This window comes from Carettochelys insculpta, chromosome 14, assembly GCF_033958435.1.
Source record: "Carettochelys insculpta isolate YL-2023 chromosome 14, ASM3395843v1, whole genome shotgun sequence".
In the NCBI taxonomy this organism is placed as follows: domain Eukaryota; kingdom Metazoa; phylum Chordata; order Testudines; family Carettochelyidae; genus Carettochelys; species Carettochelys insculpta.
The window spans coordinates 1,755,159-1,781,110 of NC_134150.1; the positions used below are offsets into that span (position 1 = coordinate 1,755,159).

Consider the following 25,952-nt stretch of genomic DNA (forward strand, 5'->3'; position numbering starts at 1 on the left):
CGAAGCAATGTGGGCCACGCACTGCCCAGAAGCGCTGCTCTAGTGGTGGCAGAGAGCCCACACTCCTGCCGTGGGTCCTTCCTGAGGGAGGTTCCCAAAAGCCCCCTCCCAGCCTGGTTATTCAGTCCCCCACTGGGCACAGGGAGGGCTCCCGGGGCCACACGTCAAGCAACTCTTGTGGGGCGCCAGGCATGTGCTCAGAGCCAGGCGTGGGACCTTTGCCCCATATCCCTCATGGGCAGGTCATGATAGACACTGGTTAGCTGGGGGGGGGGCGCTGGGATGACGCCTCCTGCGACGCGCCAGCCAAGCAGGCGCTAGGATCCCCCACCCGTTGCACCAGGGCCAGGACCGACCCGCAGAAGAGTGAGGCTACCCCGCGGTCTGGACTGGCTCACGGCCGCGAGCGCCGGCCTCCAGGCGGCCTCCCGAAAGGCAGGGCAGATGCGCCAGACTGACCGTGGATTTCACCGTCCCAGGAACCCACGCGAACGCCTGGATCCGCACGTTCCCTCCCCTCACTGGCCTTTTGCACAGCAGTGGCCACGAGGAGGAGGGGAACCATGGGGAGGTGCTTCTCCGCAATGAGACACCCCCACACCCTGATGTGCCATCGCGCAGAGCAAGGGCCACCTCTGAATCTTGTAGGGCACACCCGCCGTACAGCCAGCCAGCAGCAGCCCAGAAAATGTGCAAAGAGGCAGATCTACCTCTGAGAAAAGCAGGGAGAATTTGACAAACTGCCCAACTTAAACACGGCGCATGTCAGAAAGAAAACTGACGTGGATGTGGATTTAATTAGAGGTTGTTTTTTTCAAAAAACCAAGTCAACAGAGGACAACGAGGGGACAATATTAAATTTACAACACGCGAGGATATAAAAATGTTCTAGATGCGAAAGGAGGTACCCAAGCTAGACAATGTCCATAGACTATGGTCAAAAGCTGCCTTAGCTAAAAGAAACCGAATCACTCCGCAAAAGCCTGCAAACAGAAGACAGGGGTGGGGTGAGGAACCTGAGAGACACACCTTTCGTTCAAAATTCGTAAGTCTCTGAGAAGATACCTAGTAACGAACACAGAGCTGCCCACCATGCCAGGTGAAGAAAATTCTTTCAGAATTCCCAGAAGCAAGAAAGAGAGTGGGACAATTATGCGAACGACTAACAGAACGTTTATTATATACGCAACAGAGGCTGGTGCACAAGCCGCGTAGTTTCAAAAGAAACGCCACGTCTAGAATAAAATCACGTAGTAGGAGAACAAATCTGTATTACGTTTCCCTGGTAAAGCGGTGAAATCACACCTCTCCAGGGTCTGGGTAAATTACAGCGCAGAGCTAAGGACAATTGCTGCAGGGAGTGCGGGAGCAGAGTGGGCTTGCTGATGAGAACCACTGAACAAAGCTGTAAACCCTGTACATCAGGGGAGTCCACCAAGAAAGCAAGGATCGCCACACTTTGGTTGTGATCCTTGTATATTGGCCACAGCCTCCCTCCCCCAGTTAATGCCCTCCCCCTCCCCCAGAGGCAGGCCCCCTCCTGCCCCCCCACAACTGGCACGTTCCAGCAAATTGCCAGCACCACTGCCACTGGAGGCGGAGCTGCTGGGGTCCCAGGAACCGCGCTGCTCCAACCCGGGGAGTCCGCAGGCGCGCCACGGCCGCAGGGGGTGCACCAGGCCACAGCCACGAGGATCGTGTCGGGCTGCTGGAGCCACGCAGCTGCGCAGAGCGGGCGGAGGGGCACCCCACGTGTGGGGCTCTGCTGAGCCACACCCCGGTGCCCTCAGGAGCATGCTGGACGCTGCAGCTATCTACGATAGAATCCTCCTCAAACGAGGGGATGCAGCTGTACCAGCTTCACTGCTAACCAAAGCTTACCTGTTCTAAAAGGAACAAGGCAGGCCAGCACCGTTAGCACTCAGTCTAATTGACTGAATTCTAACTACTCAGGAGTCTGAAACCTCAGGAACAGACCATCAACTTAGGGAGTGCTTCACAGGTAGTGACCGGGATTCAATGCATAGAGTCAAATGAAATAAAAGAAGCCAGTTGTCCGTGTAACTTGACAGACAGCCTTAACTTCAAGGAACAGGATACCAAAGGAATTTGAAAGGTTAGCTAGTTAATTACATACAATTAAAAGAGTGGAAGAACTGGCTGAGTGGGTGAATTCATTAGTGACAGTAGAAAAGAAAGAATCATCCTTACATTTAGTGCCAAATAAGAATGTTAAGAGGGGACATATTGAAATCTGTTCAAGGGAAGAAATATTTAGACAAATGTCAGGAGCCAGATTTTCTCTTTTCCTTCTTTAAATGCTTCAATTGGATTTTTGCAAACAGCAGTGGAGCAAGAAAGTGAACGGGTAAGTACCAATGCAAAAGATTTTTGGGAACAGAGCAGGCACACAAGTATAGGCAGATAATGTAACAGTGAGAGGGAGAACTTTAAAAGAGCACAGCGTAAGGTTACCGAAAGCATTATCTACACCGGTGGCGTCCCACGCGTTAGCCTCATTTGGGTAGTTAAGTGTGACTAGTCGGCTTAAACAATAACTCCATTTTCAGGAGCTATGAGACTACTTCACTTCAGAACTGAATCAAGAGGAAGAGACTTAGGACTGAAAATTTAAAACATAAATAAATGTAAACGTTGCGTGACACTCCCTGTGGTGGGAAAAACGTCACAGCAGCCCAACACTGTGGCATTTAATTTCGGAAAGGGGAACTGCACAAAAATGAGGTTAGTTAAAAAAAGAAATTAAAAAGGTACAGTGCCAAAAGTAAAATCCCTGCAAGCTGCACAAAAGTTTTCAAAGATACCATAATAGAGGCCCAACTTGAATACCCACCCCAAATTAAAAAACACAGCAAGAGAACCAACCAAGTGCCACTGCAGCTTAATAACCAGGTAAAAGAAGTGGTGAGAGATAAAAAAGGCATCGCTTAAAAAGTGGACGTTAAATCCGAGTGAGAAAAACAGAAGGGAACAAACTGTCAAACGAAATGTCAGAAATAGAACAAGGGAAGCCAAAACGGAGTTTGAAGAACCGTGAGCCAAAAACTCAGTAAGTAATAGCAAAATGTTTTTAAATACACCAGAAACAGGAAGCCGCTAAACAACCAGCAGCGTAGCAATAACAAGTCACTGGGACCAGGTGGCATTCACCCAAGAGTCCTCAAAGAACTTAAATGTGAAACTGCAAAATTAATGGGGGTTTGTAACTTAGCCTTGAAATCAGGTTCTGTACCTAATCACGAGAAGAGAGATAATGTGATGCAAATATTTATAAAAAGGCTCTGGAGGTTATCCCAGCAATTACTGACCAGTAAATCTAATGTCAGTACTGGGCAAAACAGTTGAAACTATAGTAAAGAACAAAATTGTCAGACACAGGGATGAACATAATTTGTTGTGGAAAAGTCAACATGGTTTCTGTACTGGGAAATCATGCCTGACTAAACTGCTAGAGTTCTTCGAGGGGTCAACAAGCATGTGGACAAGGGGGATCCAGTGGATATGGTGTGTTTAGATTTCCAGGAAGCCTCTGACAAGGTACCTCATCCATGGGTCTTAAGTAAAGCGAGTTGTCATGGGATAAGGGGGAAAGGCCTCTCATGGACTGATAACTGGTACAAAAACAGGAAACAAAGGGTAGAAATAAATGGCAAGTTTTCAGAATGGAGAGGGGGTAACTAGTGATGTCCCCCAAAGATCCATACTGGGATCAGCACTATTTAACCTATTTATAAATGATCTGGAGAAAGGAGTAACAGCGAGTTGGAAAAATTTGCTGATAATACTACACTGCTCAAGAGCGCTATGAACAAAGTAGACTGTGAAGAGCTTCAAAAGGATCTTGCAAAACTAAGTCACTGGGCAACAAAATGGCAAATAAGTGTTAATGTTGATAAATGCAAAGTAGAGCACATTGGAAAAAATATGCCCAACTATACACACAAACTGATGGGGACTAATTTAGCTATAACTACTCAAGAGAGAGACTGAGATTTTGGAGTCATTGCCGACAGCTCTTTGAAAACAACCACTCAATGCGCCACAGCAGTCAAGAGAGCCAACAGAACATTGGGAATCTTTAGAAAAGGCGTGGAAAATACGACAAAGAATATCTTTTTGCCTCTCTATAAATCCCTGGCACGCCCACACCTTTAATACTGCGTGTGGATGCGGTCGCTGCACAGATATCTTTTTTTAGCTGAGTCGGAAAAGCTTTAAAAAAGGGAAACAAAAACGAGGAGAGGTTTGGAACGGGGCCATATGAGGAAAGATTAAAAAGACTGGGACTTTTCAGCTTAGAAAAGAGGAGTTTAAAGGGGGATACCTAAGAGGTCTATAAAATCATAATAGGTGGGGAGAAAGTGTACTGTATAAGGAAGTTATTTACTTGTTCCCAAACATAAGAGCGCAGGGTTACCAAACAAAATGAACAGGCAGCAGGTTTAAAAACAAACGAACACACTAAGTTTTTCTTCACACAGCACATGGTCAACCTGTGGAACTCCTCGCCAGAGAACACTGTGAAGGCCAGGAGTGAAAGCAGGTAAGTTAAATATACAGGTTAGGTTCGTCAATACTTATAAGGTAGGATGGGTGGGAGTGGTGTCCGCAGCCTCTGTCAGAGGCTGGATATGGACGACAGGAGCAGGATCACTCAGTGATTTCCTGTTCTGTTGACTCTCTCTGGAACACCTGACATTGGCCGCTGTCAGAAGACAGGGCACTGGGCTCAATGGTCCTACCCAGTCTGGCTGTACTTATGTTCTCATATTCTTAAAGAATTAAAATTTCCAGAAGAAAAACTGACTTGTCAGGGAATGTAGGCTGACCCAGAAGACACTGATAAGATGCTTCCCCCAAAAGGTAAAGGGTTATTACAGACGTTTTTGGCTACAGTTAATTCTGGGGGCAGTTATTACACATATGTAACTTGGCAGGAAAAGAAAATTGAGGGCTTTACTTTGTAAAAAACTAACATCAGGAAGTTAAGCAGTTCAAGCAATAAATACAGCTCTGGGATTAAAACTATCGGACGGACGGACAGACGGTCAGACAAACAGACACACACCAAGTTGTCTCCAGAAGCACCCAAATGATGCCTATGCTGGATTCTGTCACAAAACTGTGGCGCGTTACAGAAGCCAGCGGTTTATGTATCTAGAGTTATAGCAAAACCAGGGAGCTGCATGCTCAAATAGAAAAAGGCTCTAGCAATGGTTTGTGTGTACAAGGAAAAAAACACACACACATACGGTAGATCTGTATTGGCAGAAACAAGTTTACGCTTGGTTGGATAATGTTCCCTTTTGAAACATGACAGACATGCTGCCTTGGTTACAAAGGTTTTTTCCAGTTGTATTTATAGGCTTTAAAGTTAGAATACCAGCCAAGCACAATGTTCCCTCTCATTTCTTCCCTCCGGGGTGGAATAAATTTTAAGGGCAGCAAGGCATTTGCAGGCGTGCACCACAAAGAAACACATGCTGACGGCTCTGGGCGCTCCACTGATCAGCTGGATGGCCCCTGAATCCCTCCTGGGCAGCTGCCCAAGCCCTCAGCTGACAGGGAACATGGGCCAGGGACACATCAATCTTTGTCGCCGATTCTCTTTTCAAAGTTTATGATGCAATCTATGTAATTTGAGAAAATTATATTTTGCCCATGTATGTATATGTAAATTGTTTCCTGTAAGAGAAAGTGTGTGGGAGGCAAGGGTTCAAGCAGCTACACAGGACAAAAACCTTCCAAAGGGTATTACAGCTATTGAAAAACAAGAGTCCTTTTTATTGCACCCAAGTCATCTAATCACTTTATTCAAGGACCTACCAATAAGGGAAGGAATCTGCTTAAAAGCAAGAGAGTAGCAATTGCTTTTGGGTTAACGGGGGAGACGTTGAAATCCGTAAATGAGGAACATTCAGACCCAGAAAAAATGTAACTGTAGAGGAAGAGAAATTCTATATTGGTCACAAAAGCAAAACAAAAAGCGATTCTAAAAAAGAATGCGATGTGTCTGAAACACAGACGTGTGAGCACACTAAACCACCTCTGGCATTTATCCAAGAAAGCTCTGGGCCAAGGCCTGCAGTTATTTGAATCTAAAGGACATGCATGTGTTACAGCTCTTGACTCTTTCATATTTTCCTGAAATATCTGCTCTACAAAACGTATGTGCCAAACAATCTATTAAAATGTAATCAATTTTTTGCCAGGCACGGCCTTCCCACTGTGACAATGACGGATAACGGATCTCAATTTCACAGTCAAGAGTTCAAAAGTTTTATCGTAGCACATGATTTCAGATCTATTCCATCATGCCCAGATTAGCCGCTATCTAACGGACGACTTGACAGCAGCGTTCTAGTGCAAAGGTTACTAAACAAAGCCGAAAAGCAACTATTTAGACCAGCTACATGACAAGGTTCACCAAGTGCCCAGGTGTTATTTAACACTAAGCTTAGAAACAAGTTACCTGTGTTCTTTCCAGAAGCATAAATATTTGTTGAGGTTTACATCAGGAGAATTACAATTGAGGATCACAAACGACTGTCTTGGAACATGAATGATATGAGTACATACGAAATGAAATTTCATTTCATATGAATGAAACCAGTACATACCTATAATGGAAGAAGCAGGAACCCACTGTAATGCAGTACACGGAGGAAATACCAGCCACTTGCGACTGTTACCTGCCAGGCTAGTCTCCAATGAGATGATCTAATTCAGCCCTGAGAAAAGGCCATCGTTCCTTTAAGTAACAAGAGGAACTTCAGTAACGCGGCAAATACACAAGCTTAGGTGCCCCATGCGTCAACAGGCCCCTTATTAAACGGGGCAAGGAGGAGGTTTCACAACCCCAAAATCCATGCAAGAAAGAGTCCTGCCATGCCAATAGCAGAATCTTTCAGAGCAAGCTAGCCAGAACAGCCCCCCGGCGTGATGGCTCCCAGGTCAGGCTGTCAGCACGAGAGTCACACGGAGACACGTGGGCTGCCATTTCCGAGGACGTGAAAAAGAGGCCCTGGTTTTCAGTAAGTGCTGAGCTTTCACCCTCCCCCCCCCCCCCCCACTTTTTAGAAGCCTGCCTTTTTTTTCAAAAAAAAAAAAAAAAGGGGGGGGGGGGCGCTGACTCATAGCAGAGGAACTCTGGATAGGAAACAGCACTGGCAGCATTAGCGTTGCAGAGCAGGGACCCAGGAAGGGAGGGTTTGCAGAGGAGAAGGAAGAACAAATTGGAAGGAGGAAGAGCAAGTTGTTTTGGACGCAAAAAATTGTCCCTTGTCCCCATTCATGGCATGCAGAGAAGGGAGTAGTCTGGAGCAGGTCTCTACGTTTCTCTGGTTTTCCAACTCGGAACCAGCCCTGAGAGCCGAGGATTGTAGCCTCTGGCAAGCTGGCCACAGGAGAGCCTTGCCCCAGCCTCGGCTGCTTTGGCAGGAGCACGGAAGCCGCTTCTAATCTGCACGGAGCAGAACAAAACAGGGCTGTGCCTATGACGCTGCCAGCACACAGCAGGCCTGCCGCCAGCTGGACGGGAGAGACCCACGGCCCGTTTGCCATGTGCGTCGCACGGCTGCGTTCTGCATGGCTAGCCAGCAGGCAAGACTTCCAGGCGCACAGCCTGCACGGTGGTCACAATGGAGGTCACCACAGGTGCCGTGCACCATCGTGATGGATGCTTGTGATAAAGACGGCTGCAGAGCAACGTTCCCTCTCATCTTTTCCAATCCACAGGTGAATTTTTCCCTTCTGCGTGTGGAATAATTTTATGGTCGAGAAGCTCCATCACCACCCCACACGCGCACGGACCCTGGTTTCAGGGCTGCAGCGGGGAGCAAGGGCTTCCCAAGGCGAAGGCCGGGAGCTAGGGTTCCTCCACTCTGTTGCTTTCCATGCTGGCTGGTGCTCCTCGGTGCGCAGGGGGTTTCCCTCACCACCACCCCCATGCTCCTGCCGGGGAACAGGGTCCAGGGCAGTGGAACTCCCCCTTGGCTAATCCACCACTGTCCAGCAGGAGTGATAGTACGCGGGGGCAGTGCCACTGCCAGTGCAGACAAAGTTAATCAGGTAATTCACTAAATCACCCTTTATTTAGTGTTAAGCTTCTCTCCCGAGGCCAGACAGAATTGATGCAACCGATGGCCAGAAATCAACATGCTAAGACGTTCAGTCACATCACCTTGGCACACTCCCTTGCCCCGCGTCGCCTGCCTGCTCTGAGTACAGAGCCACTAAGGCATTGCAATGTGACAACGTTACTTCTGAGCACTCACCATGCCAGTAAAACTACAGGGAAAGAAAACAGGCTGCTCCCTAAAGCAAACTTGACCCACTTTACTGTAGGCTGGCTCTCTTCAGACTGACAGCTGCTAGGCCTAGGATGAAATGCTTCCCTGCAGAGGGCCTTGGACTGCAAGCAAGGTCAGAAGTTCCTTTGGTAAAACTGTAGAATGCCATTTTCAATTTATTGCAGCTGAGGCTGCAAAAATGCCTACATATTCCAACACCACTTGTCCAAAGAAGCTCCGTGAAAGCAGTGGGGGGGTTGGTTTCCAAAACCCCAGATAAACCACCTTTTCTGTGCTTTTAGATGTGCCCCCTTTTTAAAATCTGGAAGCAGTGCAAGAAAACAAGGCAAAAAGCACTCGTCCCAGAGGGGCCAAAAAGATGCCCCCAGAAGCCACCTCTGAGGAAGAAGTCCACACTGAGCCAGTGGAGAGGGGAAGAGAAGGCAGCTGCAACAATAAACAAATGGAAGAAGGGGACACTGATAACAATGAATGCAAATCACAAGTCAGGAATCGTAGAAAATCGGTAAGGGAAGCAAAGGGACAAAGGTGACAATGAGGAGTTTTTAAAAATATATTACGAACAAAATTAATACTGAATACAGTAATAGAGCATTATCACATGGAAGTGCTACAATCAATAATAATGAGGAAAAGGCTGAAGTGGTGAGTAAATATATCTGGTTCTCTCACTATAAGTAATTTTCCCCTTTGGGCATTCTTACCTGCTTAGCCACATTCACCCTGCCTGAATTATCTCTGATGTCACACTCCCCTCTCTGCATCCCGACTATCTTTTAATTTGACTTTATGCACCTGACAGTGTGAGGTGCAATGCACAAAAGCTCACAGCATGTGTTCGTTTTTAAGGGTGCCACCAGACTCCTCACGGTTTTTGCTAAAACAGAGCAACATGGCTGCCTCTCTGAAATGTACCTGTTCTAAATTTCAGGAAATACATATGGTGATAACACCTTTTCAATCACCAGAATCTCTAGAGGCTATTAAAGAGAAATGCTAAAGTTAGACCTTTTTGAATCACTTGGTTCAGATCACTTGCATCCAAGAGTTTTAAGAGAGCTGGCAGAGGACCACAATGGATCTTTAATACCTATTTTCAATGTGTCTTGGAGCACCGAGGTAAGACTGGAAGAAAGTTACCATTGTGGCAGTATTTCAAAAAGGTAAACGGAACATCCTACGCCTGTCAGCCAGAGGCTGATTCCAGGTAAACGGAACATAATTATAGGGCTGTCAGCCAGAAGCTGATTCCAAGAGAGATAATAAAGCAACTGACATAGTACTCTGTTAATAAAGAATTAAAGGAAGGGACTGTAATTCAAATCACACGTACTGATGGATAATAGACCTGTCAAGTAATTGGATATTTGTAAGGAGGTTGAAAGTTTGGTTGTAATCGGTAACAGCATTCATGTAATAGATTTCTGTAAGGTGCCTGACATGGTACCACAACAGTTTCATTAAAAATATTAAAATGATATAACGCTAACACAGCACACGTTACATTGACCAACGAACCTCTAGGCCAGGCCAGGACAGGCAGGCGGTTTGTCCAATGCTTAGCCTGCAGGGACGGGGATTTCACAGCCCCTCTTGGGCATCTGTTCCAGAGCTTTGCTGCCCTGGCATCCAGGGCTGGCCTTAGAATTTATGGGGCCCTACAAGCCCCTCATACGCCTCATTGGATCTGTTCCTGTCCCCAGCCCCCCTGTGCTCTCCCCTCTCCTGCCCTCCCCATGGGACATGACCTGGCAGAGTCCAGCGGGGGCTTCCATGTCTCTCCTGTGCTCACACAGCTCCTTGGCTCACGGGGCATGAGCGCACTCCTGCCTCCAGTGTGCAGGGAGCTGAGTTCAGGCACAGCTGCCAAAGGGGTGCATGTGCCTGCCAAAGGACAGCTGCCCCAGGACCTGGCAATTTAAAGGGGCCGAGGGGCCCCCGGCTGCGGACACAATTGGCCACTATAGCAGGAGCAGCCACTCATGGGTCTTTTAAATTGCCCCTGGAGCCTCAGGCAGCGCGAGCTGGGCACAATTGAAGGGGTGGCTGGGGAGCTGCCCCCATGCCCCAACTTTGCCCAGGTCTCAGCAGTTCCATCCACAGCCTGGGCTCAGGCAACCTGTGATAGCTATCGGGTAACTGCCCCACTCCCCTCCAGTGCCCATGTTGCCATAATTTGGGGGCACTGCCAGTGCACCAGGTAAGAGCAGGTCGGCTCTTCCACCTGCACATGTGGGAACAATCCGCTTTTACCTGCTGTCCTGGTGGGGCCCTAAACCTTCAGGTACCCCATGCAGCCTCATGGGCACAGGGTCGGCCCTGCCGAGAGCCAAAACATCCCCACCCCCCGAGTGTCTCCCTGACTGTGGATTCTGCAGGTCACTCCTTGTCCTAGTAAACATGAAGAACAATAGACCCCAGGCCTCTTTCAAACAGCCCTTAACATATTTCAAGCCTGTTATTGGGTTCCCCCAGTCTCCTCTCAGGATGAAAGCAGGCCAGGTTGACTCTGAAGCCTACCGATGGCAGTCTCAAAGGGCCATATTTCCCTGCAAGTAGCGTGAGCAACCCGCCCCGCTGTTGCAGGCAGATCAGCAAAGCACAGTTGTAGAACTCAAACGCAGCACTGATAATTCTTTTTTCCACCCGTTTGTCTTGGTCACAAGAATCACCACCACCTGGAACGTCCTGGGCCAACCTGTTTTCCCTGGAGTCCGTTGCCGGAGACACAAGGGCTCAAAGGCTGGGTGTGAACATCAGAACAGAATCCCAAAACTCTAGGCTGCTGCATCTGCCTGCAGATACCAGGCACAATCCTGGCTTGTGTTCTCTAACACATTCCCTAGCCCGTGGCTGGGGCGAGCTGTTGCTAAGACACAGCTGCCTATGTAGCTTCTGCTATCACAATATTTGACATGTTACTTCTCCTAATACTGGGTTATCAGCAGCGTGCCCTGTAAGCTGAGCACTTGGGCACTCACCCAGGAGAGACTCAGGTGCAGCCCAGCCGACTGGCACGGGATTGGATGAGATTTTTTTAAAACTCCGCAGATGGCACAGGGGCTCACCACCCACACAGGGCTACAGCAGCCAATCCTATTCTGGGGGGCAGTGGGGAACACTCCATTACCCCTCAGTCTTCAAATGACACCACAGTTTGCTACTATAAAGTAAGTTCTACACGGCAGCTAAGTTCTACAGCTAATAGCCAGTGTTCCCTCTCCTTTTTCCCCATCCGCGGGAGGGATACATTTTGTTCCGTGCATCGGGATGTGCGGGTGGGCCCCGCTGGACTCTCCCAGGTCACGTCCCATAGAGAGGGCAGGAGAGGGGAGAGCACAGGGGGGCTGGGGGCAGGAACAGGTCCAATGAGGCATATGAGGGGCTTGTAGGGCCCCATAAATTCTAAGGCCAGCCCCAGCAGCCAGGGCAGCAAAGCTCTGGAACAGATGCCCAAGAGCAGCCGTGAAATCTCCGTCCCTGCAGGCCAAGCATTGGACAAACCGCCCGCCTGGCCTGGCCTGGCCTCGGGTTTCGTTGGTCCTGCCTGGGGCTGGACTGCGGGGCCTCTCAAAGTCCCTCCTAGCAACCTATGTTCCTCTCAAGCGCCCTGTAAGAAAAGCACCTCCCAGGGCTTCAGCCTGTCTCAGGGCGACGCCTGGGGGTGCACAAGGGGTCACGTGGGCGGGGGGGGCAGGGAGTGGGCAGGGCCTGGGCAGAACAGGGGTGGTTCTGCCCCACCCCCGGCTGGCCCCCAGAACCTCCTGCATCGGTCATCGTTGGCCTGCTGGGAAGATGGAACAGCCTCGGCTCATGTTCAGACAGACCAGAAACGTGGCTCTCTCTTCTCCCAGGACAAGGTAAACGCTGCACAGGCTGGGAGGCCTGCGTGAGAGGCGCGCCCGCAGCAGTCACCTCAGCTGGCACGCCGGGCCTCAGGCCAGGACTTGCTCTCCTGGGCGAGCCCCCAGAGGAGCACACGAGGGACCGTCCTCTGGCGGCACAGGCTGGTGCCTGACGTCGGGGCTGCGTGCGCCTGAGGGAAGCGGTACGGTTCAGAGTGCGACTCAGTCCCAGGTCAGCAGCACACGATCCCCACTGCAGCTGGGAAGGGAGAGGAGCTCCCTGCCAACAAGGGCCGGAGGTTGTGGGTGCCTCGACTCCTCCCCAGAGCTGCTAGAGGTGGGAACGAGCAGTCCCAGACCACCCCAGGCTGTTCTCGGGGGTCCGTCAGCCAGAGCAGCGCCAGCGCGAACCCGCCAGATCCCAGCGAATGCCGCGACTCTAGCATGGAACTGCGGCTTTCGGGGCCTCGCCCGGGGTTCTTCGCCGCAGGCTGAGCTGCTCTGGGGTTTCTCTCAGCGCCTCGTGAGACAACCAGGCCGTCGTGTCTGCGGGAGACTGGGACTCCAGGCACAGCTCCGCAAGCCCGGAGGCGGGAGGGGGATGCTCCGGCCCCACACCGTGCACAGAGGTCATTCTCCCCATGGCGGTCGGCTCCCTGCTCTCCTTCGTGCCAGAACTGGGGCCCAGCCAGCTCCCCAGTTCCTTTTCCACCACAAGACCCTGCGTGAGCAGCTCTGGAGCCAGGCTGGGGTGGGGGTAACCACAGCTCAGCCATGGCTCAGACAGCTGCCAAGGCAGGAAAAAACAACAGATATAGGTTACGCCGCGGACCCTCCCTCCCTCTCCGCCCCAGAGAATAGCTACAGCTGCCAGGAACGAACTTGGCAGCGAGCCGGACTTAAAGGGGCCAATAGGAACACGCGTACTAAGAGAAGGAACAGCTTTGTCATCAGTGGGTCCTAAGGAACCCAGGCACGGGAATAAGGACGGACACACACTCTTCCGCCAGGCTGCCACGAAGCAGGATGCTGTTCTCCCAGATCCCGACTCCCAGCCCCACACGCCCCGGAGAGCCCTCTCCACTCGTACAAATGACAGGAGGCTGCAGCGCACCCCACCAGCAGCCCACCCCAGGCGCTCAGCTGTAGCAAGCCAGACGGACAAGCTCGAGGGGAGAGCCCAACCAGAGAAGAGGGTGACGCTGCACCTGCTTTACCTAGATCTCCGGCCGCAGCCACCGCTGACCCAGACAGCTCCCTCCATGTCCCCAGCAGGGTCTCTCTTTTTTTTCCTCCCCCCCCATCCATGGGCCGAGTAAACTTTTTCTGTGCCGAGGCCTGTGCGGCCAGGCACCACCCACAGAAACACAGGCTGCTGCCAGCTGCGGGCACTCTGCTAGTCAGGTGGGTGGCACATGTATCTCTCCTGGGCGGTCACCCAAGTGCTCAGCTTACAGGGAATGCTGGTGCCCGGTGAGAGAGAACGGCCTGGCTTCCAGAGGGAGCCATGGAAGCGTAACATGGGGGAATCCCCAGCAGCAGCAGCAGCAGGCCGCTTGTCCCTGGTCCAGCTCCAAGTCCCAATATCTTCGGGCACAACCTCAGTGGGGGAAATCCCCGGCAGTGCCCATAAGCCCCTCTCTGCAGGGGAAAATGGCGCGGCCGACTCCTGCCACTAGGATTCACAGGTTGACCACCGACCAACAATTCCCTGACACAGCTCCCTGCTACAGGATGGCTCCTCTGGACGCCACACTGGGCTAAACCTGCCAGACCCACGTCTGTCCTGCAGGACAAGAGCACCACAGCCATGGGGGAAGGGTGGGTGGCCCCCTCCAGCCAAGCCCTCTCACCTAACCATCACTCCAAGAACAGAGGAGAGACTCACTTGGCCACGGTCCCTAAAGGGTGGGAGGAATCCTGAGACCGGGCTTCAGCGCCCTGCTCTGCCACGTGCCTGCCTTCAGCAAGTCACACTGCTCGTGCCTCAGTTTCCCCATCAGGAAACAGGGAGGCTAGTCCCTCCCAGGCAGGTTGTGATGAGAAATGAGGCGGCACCGAGACCGCAGCGAGCACAGACTCACCGGAACACCCTGCTGTAGACTCCACGACGGGCAAGGTGTCAGCCTTCTCTGGCGCAGCCCAGAGCAGGGGGCCTGTCAGCTGCTCCCAGGCTGGTCCCATGAGGAATGTCGCCAGCTGGCCTAGGGCCAAGCCAGCCCAATACCCCACCCCTGAGTGCTCAGCAGTAGCACGAGGTAGCAGACAAGCTGGCTGGAGGGGGCCAGCCAAGCCATCCTGCTGTCCACCCTCGTTGCTACACAGCCACGCGAACACCCGAGCCAGGAACCCGGGGCGATCTTGGCTCTGCCTAGCCTCCCAGGAGTTGCCTTGCCTTACCCGGCTGAGAGCAAGCCCAGCTGGCCTAGGAGGCTGGCCCCTTCTTCAGTCAGGGCTTGGTCTCCCCGGGGTCATCTTGCAGCCAACGGACAGACGTGGGGTGTGAACAAGAGCTCAGCTGGCAGCAGGGGACAGTGAGGTTCAGAACAGCTTGCTGAGGCTCCCGCAGCGTTCCCTGTAAGCTGGAGGCTTGTGTGGCCACTTGGGGAGATTCACACACTGCCCTGCTGATTGGCACAGTGCCCACAGGCAGGCGTGCTTCTCTGCTGGTGGTGCACGCTCCCACATGCCTCGGTGTGCATAAAATTATTCTGCACACAGATAGGAAAAATTCACCAGGGATTGGAAAAGATGAGAGGGAACATTGTCCTGCAACCGTCTTTATCACAGGCATCCATCACGGCGCACTAGCTGACCAGACCCTGCAGCCACATGCAGGACCAGGCAGGGGCATGCCAGGCAGGGATCCGGCAAGATGGGGAGCAGCCCATCTGCCTGGCTCAGACTTGGTCCCACTGAGCCACCCTCTGCACACCAGATGGCTGCTGAGCCGTCTGGCTGCAGGAACAGTGAACAGCCTCCACTGGGACGGCCATAGACCCATGCCTGCAACTCAGCCTTGGGAACCAGGAGAGACCCATCTCCACTGCCCACCTTTTGGGGGGCCATGGGAAGATATTCCCCTAGGCCTACACAGAGCCTCAGCTTCCCTGTCTCGTGGGCAGGCCGGAGACCAGAAGATACCACGAGTGCCTCATACTGTTCCCGCCCTGCCACGCAGGGAAAGCCAACGTGCACCGGCTCCGATTAGACATAGCTCAGTGCTGCAAGAGGCGGGGCAGGTAACCACCCGGCTCTGCACTTGTCAGCAACTGCCCAGGGGGCACACACCACTGCCCCCTGCTGGAGAGACACTGTCTGCTCCAGGTGTCAGCAACCTTCTACCGCTGGACAAGGCAGCAGGTATTCGGGGGGCAGGCGAGGTTGACGGCATAACGAGCATTGATCCACGAAGGGGCAGTCAACTCTCCTCGCTGGCCTCACCTCTTCCTCGGGGCTGAGCAGCGCAGGGCTATTCCACTGGGCCCACACTGGTTCTACAGCCCTCCTGCCTCCGGGCACTGAGGGCCCCAGCTCCAGCCTCGTGGCCTGAGCTGTGACACCAGGGCAAACGCCACCAGCCAGCAGGAGGTGCCATCACCTCATTCCTTCCTGCAGAGCTCCGCACTAGCCCTGGGCTGCGAGATCAGTCCCTGGAGCCAGCACAGGAGGGCCTGGGCACGCTCCTGAAGCCCTCTGCAAGGCCACCCATCATGCACCGTGGGGCCTTTGGCCATCCCGCCAGACAGACAGAACTCCAAGCCGGGGCGGCGGTGAAGGGGGGAGTTTCCTCCCAGCCAGTGGATGGCTGAGGAGCCTGGTCCCCCCCAAGGGTCTAAGCAATGGCCGGTTTGGTGGTGCCCAGGGTTGAATTCAGGGACTGTGACCAGCTCTTGCCAGAGCCGCCTCTCACCTCTGCATGGGCGACCGATCTCACGCTGCCTTCTCCGCTGGATGCAGGAAGCTCCAACAACCCACCCCCGGCCACTGACCCCAAGCTCAGGCAGCTGAGTGCTGGAAGCCGGCCGAGGCTTGGAGCTTTCCGGTTCCTGCTGACGGGAGCCCTCCTGCCCGTTCACTCCCAGCAGCAGTGGGATCAGGCGGCTTTCAAAGGGCCAGAGCACAAGACCAAGGCCACCCCGCCAGGGCATCACCGCTAGCTGTGAAGTTACACAGCAACAAGCGTGGCTCCTATGACTGAATTCTAGCAGGGATATGGGCTCAGTACCAACGCTGCCGTCAACCCTGCACCCAGTCACGCCCGTTGGGGATTCGACCCCCAGGGGACGCATGGTCCAGAGGTTAGGACGCTAACTTGGGACCGGGGGCAGGTTGGCTGCCAACTCCCTGCTCTGCCACCTCTCTCCAGTGTGACCTTGGGCAAGTCTCTTGGTTTCTCTGTGCCCAGTCAACAGGTGAGCAGCCGAGTCAGATAGGAGCTAAACGTGCACAGGGGCCTCTGGGAGGCTAGAGCGATTAAACAACAGAGGCGCTCGCATACCACAGCCCTGGCATCCCGCCTCCTTGCCCCTGAGAACCCAAGCCAGATCCAGCATTGAGTTCCCTGGCCTCTGCTTTTACAAGCCGTGCTCCCCAAGAGCCTTAATGGAACTCGACAACAGGTTGCAGGGAAGAGTCCCACCGCAAGGGCTAGGAACCTGCACTCCACAGGCGCCCTCGCAAGCTGACTGAACAGAGCCCCTTCCCACCTGAATCGGAGATCCACCCAGAACCACGCTGGCTCGCGCCCAAAAGCCAAGCTGGGTTACTTAGAGTTCTAGCCGGCAATTCCCCCACCCGAATCGGCGCCTCCCACCTCTCACAGCCTCCTCCTACGCAGGCAGAGGGGCCCGGCTGTTTCCCAGTGCTGGGTATCTGGCGCAGGAAGAGTTAACGAACCAAGCAACAGCTCCTGTCCTTACTTAACAGCGAGCTGAGCCCCAGCCCCAGCCCCAGCCCCTCCGTCTGCCCAGCTGTGATCGCCTTTGCCATTGCTCTCGCTGGAATATCTTCACTCATAGCACAGGGCAAGGTAAGTTCACACGGATGCCCGGCTCCCTCTTAAAGGTGTAGCACCTTCTCGCCTTTACCGAAGGCACTGCAAAGCGGGGGGTCGGAGGCACTTCAGAGGTAGAGGGTCCCTGCCAGCTCCAGTGACTGCAAGTTGGGTTGTTATCCACAATCTCGTAGTGGAGATGGAAGAAAACGTCCCACAAAGGCTGAGTTAAGAGGGCCTGGGTGCGAGATTTGGTTTCAAACGGGACTCCAGCTTTTAGAGCCTCTGTCACAGCGGTTCTCAGCTCCTCAGGCCGCAACACTCCATCGCTTGCAATGACCCCGTTCCGTTAATTTCCTTGGAAGGACCTGGCAGCAGCTACTGTCACAGACAGGACACTGGGCTAGAGGGAGGGGGCTGAGCTCAGTCACAGGACTAGTGTTCCCACAGCAAGCACACAAAGCACAGACCGTAGCACAAGCTCGATTCCGCCAAGGGCCTCTCAGAACCCCAGAGAAAGCCGCAGCTGGACGACAGCTCACGGCAACAGGGCCCCATCCTGTCCTTTCCACTGCAGTGCCCCTGTGGCGCTGAGCACTGCGCACGGACAGCCCTGAGAGCTTGTGGGCCAATTAGAGAAGTCAAAGCATGAGAAAGGAAACTGAGGCACTGGAAGAGAGGTCAGCGGGCGAGCCGGGAGTAGAACCCCGATCTGTTGACTCCCAGACGAGTGCCTTGAGCCGCTCTGTCACAGGGCCTCTCCCGAGGCACAGTCTGGCCCCGGGGGTGTTCTGGAAGTAGCAGGCCACAAGGGAGCAGCTGTCTCTCCCCGAAGAGCTCTGCTGCCCCGGCCTGGACTTGTTTACTTCTACGGGACGCCCCCGTCACAGTGTCTTCAGCAGCGATGGAGCGGGGTGGACTGGTGCCCAGTGCTCCAGCGAGCTGGGAACGAGCTGCAGCCTGCGGCGCATGAGTAATACAATCCCTGCCTTCACGAGAGCAGGAAGAGAGAGGCCACGGCAGCTGGCAGGCTTCCTGAAGCAGCTGAAATGCCGATCCTTCCCCGGGGAGGCCACCAGGGCCAAGACGCTTAACGCAGGCCGGGTGCACGGGGGGGAAGGGACGACAGCCCTCGGGGTCTCTCCCCGCCACGTGGCCCCTACTTCCAGAGGGCAGAGATGGCTCTTGTGCCAAGGACGGGCCCAGCTGATCTGGACCTCCTGGAGGGGACCGGCCCATGGGGCTCCAGGCAGGGCAGCCGGGTCTCCAGCTCTTCAGGAGCGGGAAGCTGGCACCCCACCCAGCCAAGTTCTGCCGGCCCACCGGGGAGCAGCCATGCACGTTCCCAGCCCTCTCGAGAGCAGGAGGGAGGCCAGCTCTGAAACAATACGCCTTGCAGGACGGAGCAGCACAGCCGGGCGCTGCAGCAGGCCGGCGGATGAGGAGAACCACCTCTGATCCAGCTCCTGATTCTCCACCCATTCCACTTCGCTCAGGTGCGTCAGTCTCCACCCGCACTAGGAAAACCAAACAACAGGCGGCAGGGCAGGGGTGGCCCAGGGCCAACCAGCCTTGGCAACAGGCCCCGGCACACGCAACACGCCCCAGCAATGCAGGTGAATGTGCACCTCCAGCCCTGTGACCTCTGCTGGTACCTCTCCAGCGCGCCGTGTGCGAGCAGCTGTCTGGTGCTGTCATCAGCCAGGCAAGGCCGAGCGCCCTCCTGCCGACCCCAGTCGGACACCAGCGCAGGTTCCTCCACACGGGAGGGAGGCTTGGAAAGGCCCCTTTGCTCAGCGGCTGGCCCCAGGCAGGGCCTCAAAGCCAGGAGAGCAGATTAATAAGCCTGATGCAAGAGGCTGCTGGAAGGGGAGAAATGAGGGGCCCTTTGCTCATGTCCCCAGCCCTTGGGCCCCCAGGAATATGCTGCATCAGGAATGCAAGGGGACCCTCTTCCATCTGTGCCCCTCTTTACACCAGTCCAAGGCTGGTTTCTTCGGGTCAAGCAAAGGACGATCCTGCTGGAGCAAACTGGAGCAGCAGCACAGTGAAAGCAACCAGCTGCTGCCTGAGGCTCGGCTGCCGTGCCGAAAGCTGGAAGCCGCCACAGAGCTAGAATGTCATGTGCTCGCTCCCCCCGGGAGCGCTGGGGAGCTGCGTCGTCTCTTCGTTGAGGGTTTGCACAGCGCCGGCACACTGGTTCCTCCTGCCCCGTGACTGGACTCCCCGAGTGCCACCCCAGATCAATTATTAATAAATCTCACTCTGCTGCAGCAGGCAGATCCCTGAGCCAGCTGTCCCAGGAGCAGAGATTAGCTGAACGCTGGTTGGCCTATCAAAAACCCGCCCTCCTCCCTGAGCTAGTGCCATCTGCATTTGCCGATTCCAAACTGGAGTGAGAATTTCCGATGGAAAAGCCTGCCCTCCGAGACCCCACGTAACCGGGGCAGAGACGTCTGAGCCTGCAGAAAGCTCACGCTCGGAGCCTTTCGTCTAGGGCAGTGGTTCCCAACAAGGGGAAGTCTAGAAGGGCATTGAAGCGGGGGGCCGTAAAAAATAAATAAATAAATATAAATGAGCATAGAAAATATGTTTGAAATGAATTGCCAGGTTACGATCGAGTGTGTTGTGCTGTGAGAACTGGCCGAGTGTGCCACAATATTTCGTCAATTTCCTTCCGCTGCAGCTCTTTGCAGAGCCACCAGGAGAGAGATGACTACCCCATGCCAGCTGGGCCGCAAGCAGCAAGGCTGCCTGAGTCCCACCTGGCAAGCGATTCATCAATTGCTCCGCTCCCCGGCTGCAGTGGCTCTTTGCGGAACCCCTGTGAGGGGACAGGCTGACCCCGCAGGACCCCAGTAGCTCTGGGAGGCAAATAAAATGCTGCTTCCCAGCCCAGACAAGCTGGTGGGAAATGAGCCATGGCAAGGGGGAGGGAGGGTGGAAGCAAGCTGAAGCTGGGATGTGTTTTAAATGCAGAGGTTTAAATGGAGTTTAAACGTGGGGGGAGCGATAGCTCAGCAGTTAGAGCATTGGCCTTGTAAACCCAGGGTGGCCAATTCAATCCTTGAGAGGCCTTTCAAGGTCCTAGGGCAGGTTAGATTTAAAAAAAAAAAAAAAGCTGTCAGGCATGGTGTTGGGTCCAGCTGTGAGCGCAGGGGACTGGACTCGGTGACCTCTCAAGGTCCCTTCCGGTTCAACGAGATACTATTTTTTTTTTTTTTTTTTTTTTTTAAATCCTGGCTGGCAGGAGGGCAGCTGCTCTCAGCGACTATGCGTTTACTGAACATCCCTAGCAGGGCATTGAGCAGGGTTCGGAAATGTGTCTGTGCTTGCTGTCTAGGGTGGCGTGTTCTGCAGGGAATTAGAGACATGAACGCGTCTGACCCTCGCTTAGCTCATCGTGTGCGCTGCTGCGTCGCAAACCTCTCCAGTAAGACCATAACCGGAATAAATGCAAGTCAATGTGACGTCGATGAGCAATCGGTCCAGCTGAGAAAAGCAGACACGCCATGGAACCGTCTGTCTTGTTGAAGTGTGTTGTGTCACTGAAAAGGTGGGGAACCTCCCCGCTACACGCTCAAGCGCTAAGCTCCAGAGAGCCACGTTCGATTCCGCCTGTCGGCGTTACAAAAGCCCCACATTGTGCAACAGCTGAAGGGCCTGCCGTCCCAAACCTACGCCTCCCAGCGGCCCAAGGGGGGAGGGTGTCACTGCCTACAGAGACCCTGCAGAATGGTGCCCAAGGCCAACGCTAAGCTGCAACCTCCATTCCTGGAGGAACGCAACGGCCGCTGCACCAGGCGAGCTTCCCTTCAGGTTTCCATTCTAATTAACAATTGCTGACAGAGACCGACTGATGCCATCACCTTCACTTGGCAGGCACGGTTCACAAAGCTGGGCGACTGCCAATTTCAGGCCCATTAAACCGACAGCTTTCGAGTGGCAGCGACAGACCCTCCATCCTGTTATCTAGGCACCCAGCAACTCTATCCTATTGTTAAATCTCTGCCCTTGGCTCTTTGGGGATCTGGCGTGTGAACGGTTAGTGCCAAGTGTGAGGGACTGAGATGAAAAGGCTGTGGACGGCGCATGTGCGGAGCACCACAGAGACAGCCCTGCTGAGACAGCCACAAACTGCAGCAAGCCCAGGTAAGCGGCAGAAATTAGCTCCTCTCCAATTACAACTGTTAACCTTCTCCCTCCTTCCCCCAATCCCCGCTGCAGGCAGAACATCTGGCTCTGATCAAACCTGCTCACTCCTGCAGGCTGCGAGACAGGCTTTCCGCCCGGGCCTCAGCACCCCCGGGAACAAGCTCCATCAGGCGGCCACCACCCAAAGGCGAAGGAAAAGCTTGCACAGTGCAGCAGCCCCCTCACCCCGTCTCGGCCTAAGTTTTCCAGAGCAGAGGAGAGTTGGAAGCATGCAACAGTCTCATCTCCGGCGGGGGGGAGAGGATGTGCCCACATGCAGAGGCAGCCGCCCTGATGTATCCCACCAGCTTGGCAGTGACCCAGAAGACAGCACAATGCCTAGGAAGTGCACTCCTCTCAGCAGGTGCATCCCAGGGAGCCTGGCGGGTGGGCCTGCATCAGTAAGGAAAGCCAGTGACCTCTGAGCAGACACATCCACCACCAGCTGGAGGGGAGGGGAGGAGAACACAGTGCCAAGCCACCCCTGCCATTACCAGCTGTGGGTTCAGGAACCACATGGTGGTTTTAGCCCCCAGACCTGAATGCAAGCAGACAGGAGGCATGCACTGGCCCACCCACGTCGGTCTCACAAGCGGGAGAGAGCTGGCATCCGTCACGGGAGCTGTGAAACACCGTTCAAGGTGCTGGCTTGTTCAGCGCCTCAAGCTGGACACACCTAGAGACCCCCAGCCGTACAACTTTACTTGAACCCTATTTGCTGTACAGCACTGGGGAGGGGGGTGCCAGCTGCTGGATGCTTCAGCTGCTGACCTCTCACCAGTCAAGTTGTCCGCAGGTTTTAATGTTGGCAGTCGGCTCTCCACTGAGGGCTGCTTTCCACTCGGTGCTCCGCCGTCACAAGCCACTGGCCGCAGACTCTCCCCTGGCCTGCGCCAGGAAGAACCCCGCTCACCTTTGAGATTCCAGAGCTGAATTCCAAGGGCCAGCGGGGGGTGGGGGGGAGGCCACCACCGATTTTTGCTGGAGAACCGCGCAGACGGGATACCGACGTCAGAGACGCACGCCACGCAGGACAGCCTAACACGAGTGCTCGTCCACCGGAGTTTAGAGCAGATCATTTCCCCACAGCAAGTACCCCGGGGAAGTGCTAGGGACAAACCCCTCCCTTTCCTAACTCACTGCCTCAGGTCCCCTTTCTTCCTACCGCTAGCGCATACCATCCGCCACCTGAGAACAGCCGGGGCACGTCTGCTCGTGAACCACTTGGACTCATTTCACAATGGAATGTCTCTATCTGAGCCGCAAGGGCCAGGATCCTGCCCTCCCACAGATATCTACTGGCCAAGCCAAGAGCCACATACCTCTGGAGAGACAATTCCAGAGCGACAATCTGCCTTCCGGAACAGCTAAAAATCATAGAATCCCAGGGCTGGAAGGGACCTCAGGAGGCCATCTAGTCCAGCCCCTTGCCTAAAGCAGGATCAACCCCAACTAAATCATCCCAGCCAGGGCTTTGTCGAGCCAGGACTTTAAAACCTCTAGGGATGGAGATTCCACCACCTCTCCAGAGGTAAAGCATTCCAGTGCTGCACCACCCTCCTGGGGAAGTAGTTTTTCCTAATATCCAACCTACACCTCTCCCTCTTTAGCTTCAGACCATTGCTCCTTGTTCTGCCATCTGACACCACTGAGAACAGTTTCTCACTGTCCTCTTTAGAGCTCCCCTTCAGCAAGTTGAAGGCTGCAATTAAGTCACCCCTCAGTCTTCTCTGCTGTAACCTAAACAAGCCCAAATCCCTCAGCCTCTCCTCATAGGTCTTGTGCTCCAGCCCCGTAATCATTTTTGTTGCCCCCCACTAGACCTGCTCCAGCACATCCACGTCCTTTTTATACTGAGGTCCCAAAACTGGACACAATGCTCCAGATGTGGCCTCACCAGTGCTGAACAGAGGGGCACAACCACTACGCTAGATCTGCTCCAAATGCTCCTCCTAATGCACCCTAGGATGCCCTTAGCCTTCTTGGCTACAGTGGCACACTGTTGCCTCACATCCAGCCTTTCATCCACCATAACCCCTCGGTCCCCTCCCGCTGTACTGCTGAGTAGCTTGCCAAGTAATTCCAGAGCCACCCAACCCCTCCAGAGCTTAGCCCCCGCAGTGGGCTAGAGGCCGTCATAAGCCACCCCCAGTGCCCAGGCAAAGCCATAGTTCCAAGGGGGACTTTCTCCATTCCACAGCCATCCCTGCATTTCCTCCCTGCGACTCGCCCCAAGCCACAGCTACCTGTGTTAGCTCCTTATTTGAGACTGCGAGCAGAGGGCAGTAAAACATTGACCCCCCCAGGCTTCAGCGTCCCCAAGGCTCACTGCAGGAGCCACGCTTGAGATGCAAGACAGGCATAGAGGACACATTAAAAAAAAAAAACATGAAGCAACTCTTAAATGCTGATCTCAGGCTGCCCTCTGGGCATGGGCCAGGCCTGGACTCAAGGGCCACAATAAAACTGGACACAAAGACAAGGCAGCTTTGTAATCTGCATGGGGATCAAGCCAGACGGATGAGGACTGAGAGCTCCGCCAGTCCCCGGGATTGCACTGCTCACTCCTGCCACAGAGAGGAAACCAAGCAAGAGGCGCTGTGGCGGGAGGGGTGGGGGGTATGGAACAATATTTACAGCGGGGATGGTAAGAGCCACTGACCTCAGCCGTAAGCGCTCCACCTCCAGAGCATCCAACACGCGAGCCACATGTGGTTAGGTGCCCAGCTGAGCGTGGCTAGTTGGCTTGAACAATAAATCCTATTTCCAGAGTAACATGGCGAGTTCGCTATAGCTTCAGAAGTGGTTGGGCACCCCATTCTACGTAACAGAAACCAGTTCAAGCCAGGGGATAATGCTGCATCCCCTGTTCCAGCACCTGGGCCCCGGGGAGCAGGTGGAAGGATGGGGCGCAGCAGGGGGGAACCACAAGTTAGACACTCCCCAGGAAGTCAGACTGGGGGTTAAAACAGAGCAAGGTAAAACAAATCTCTTGGCTAAGGGGCAGGCCCACAGCTTGCCCAGGCACCCGCAGCGATAGGGCAAACAGCCCACCCAGGGAGCGCCCCTAGGCAGTGCGGATGGCTTAGAACAGAGGAGGGCACCCACCTACGCGAGACAAAGCCCACCCTGGGCGCTGCTGTCAGGACTCTCGCCCAGCAGAACACAGGGCAGCCCAGCACCTGCAGCCGGCCAGGAGACACACAACTCCGCAGCAGGGTAGCGCGGCCAGCAGCCACTGGCTGGGGCCGTCCCCCGAGCTCTTCGTGCTCAGTGCCTCCCCTGCACATCTAGCACCCCCCCCACGCCCAGCGCCCACCCCGTGATCCCAGCGCCTCCCTCCGTGGCCAGCATGCCCAGGGCCCCCGCGCCCCAGAGCCCACCCTGCAGCCAGACTCCCCCCACGCCCAGAGCCCTCCGTGCCCCACCGCACCTCAGCATCCCCCCACGCCCAGCGCCGCCCCCCCCGGGGCCAGCATCCCCCCACGCCCAGCGCCCCCCCCCGGGGCCAGCATCCCCCCACGCCCAGCGCCGCCCCCCCTGGGGCCAGCATCCCCCCACGCCCAGCGCCGCCCCCCCCCCGGGGCCAGCATCCCCCCCCGGGGCCAGCATCCCCCCCACGCCCAGCATCCCCCCCCGCGCAACCAGCATCCACCCACGGCCAGCGCCGCCCCCCCCGCGGCCAGCATCCCCCCCCGCGGCCAGCATCCCCCCACGCCCAGCATCCCCACCGCACCCCAGAACCCCGCACCGCCCCGCCCGGCGCGGCACCCACCTAGCGCCGTGCGCCTCTGGACAGAGCGGGGCCGGGCGTGGCCCCCCCGCCGGCGGCTATTGCCCATCCAGCCACGCCCCCGCGGCAGCCCCTGGACGCCCGCCCGCCGCTAGCCGGGAGCCCGCACCCCGCGCGGCGCTGGGAGCTGTAGTCCTCGCGGCGGGGACGGCCCCCGGCAGACCGCAGCACTGCCAGGGGAGAAAACTACAACTCCCAGGATGCGCTGCGCGCGGAGCTGCGGCTCCCGTCGGGCCTGCTGGGGCTTGTAGTCACCTGCTCCACCGGGGTCTTTATTCCTGGGACAGCGCCGGGCGGCGGGAAACTACCGTTCCCAGCATGCAGCGCGCCCTCCCCGGCCCCTATGAAATGGGGGGGGGCTGGGGGGGGAAGGGCAGACCCCCCAATTTTAGAAGCTTTTTATTCCACATCCTTACCCCTGTCCCAGAACTGGGAGGGGGACCCCCAGGCCATGGAGCCCAGTGCCAACCCCGGCCGGACCCCGCGCCACCACCTCTTTATGGCGATGTCCTCTGGCACCGGGGCCTGGGCTGTGCTCTGAGCAAGGGATTCACACCAGGGCCACTTGACGAGCCTGACACAGGGCGGCCTGAGGCTCTGAAGAGTCCCACACGCCCCCGGGGGGAAGGGTCCAGCGAGGGCTGTTAGCCACAAGGAGCACGTCCAGCCTCAGGGTGGGCCTCCGGGGGTGACTCAGTCCATGCTTACCTGCTCCGTTCACTCCCCCGGCACGCCTGGCATTGGCCAATGAACACCAGGAGTCTGGGCTAGACAGCCCTTTTGTCTGACCC

General features: G+C 55.2%; 1 protein-coding gene across 4 annotated transcripts in view; it reads right to left on the reverse strand.

Moving 5' to 3' along the window:
- The window catches only part of ST3GAL2 (ST3 beta-galactoside alpha-2,3-sialyltransferase 2), a 77,620-nt gene extending 52,428 nt beyond the window's left edge, over positions 1-25,192 (reverse strand). Inside the window, exons 1-2 of one of the 4 annotated variants that reach the window (XM_075009186.1) lie at positions 17,269-19,748; positions 6,642-6,772 (exon numbers count right to left, since the gene is read on the reverse strand). The gene's annotated coding sequence lies outside the window, so the exon portion shown is untranslated. Of the gene's footprint in view, positions 1-6,641; positions 6,773-17,254; positions 19,749-25,143 lie in introns of those variants that run through there. The other 3 variants (XM_075009188.1, XM_075009187.1, XM_075009185.1) reach the window with 3 other exon arrangements.
- Between the last annotated feature and the right edge of the window lie 760 nt (positions 25,193-25,952).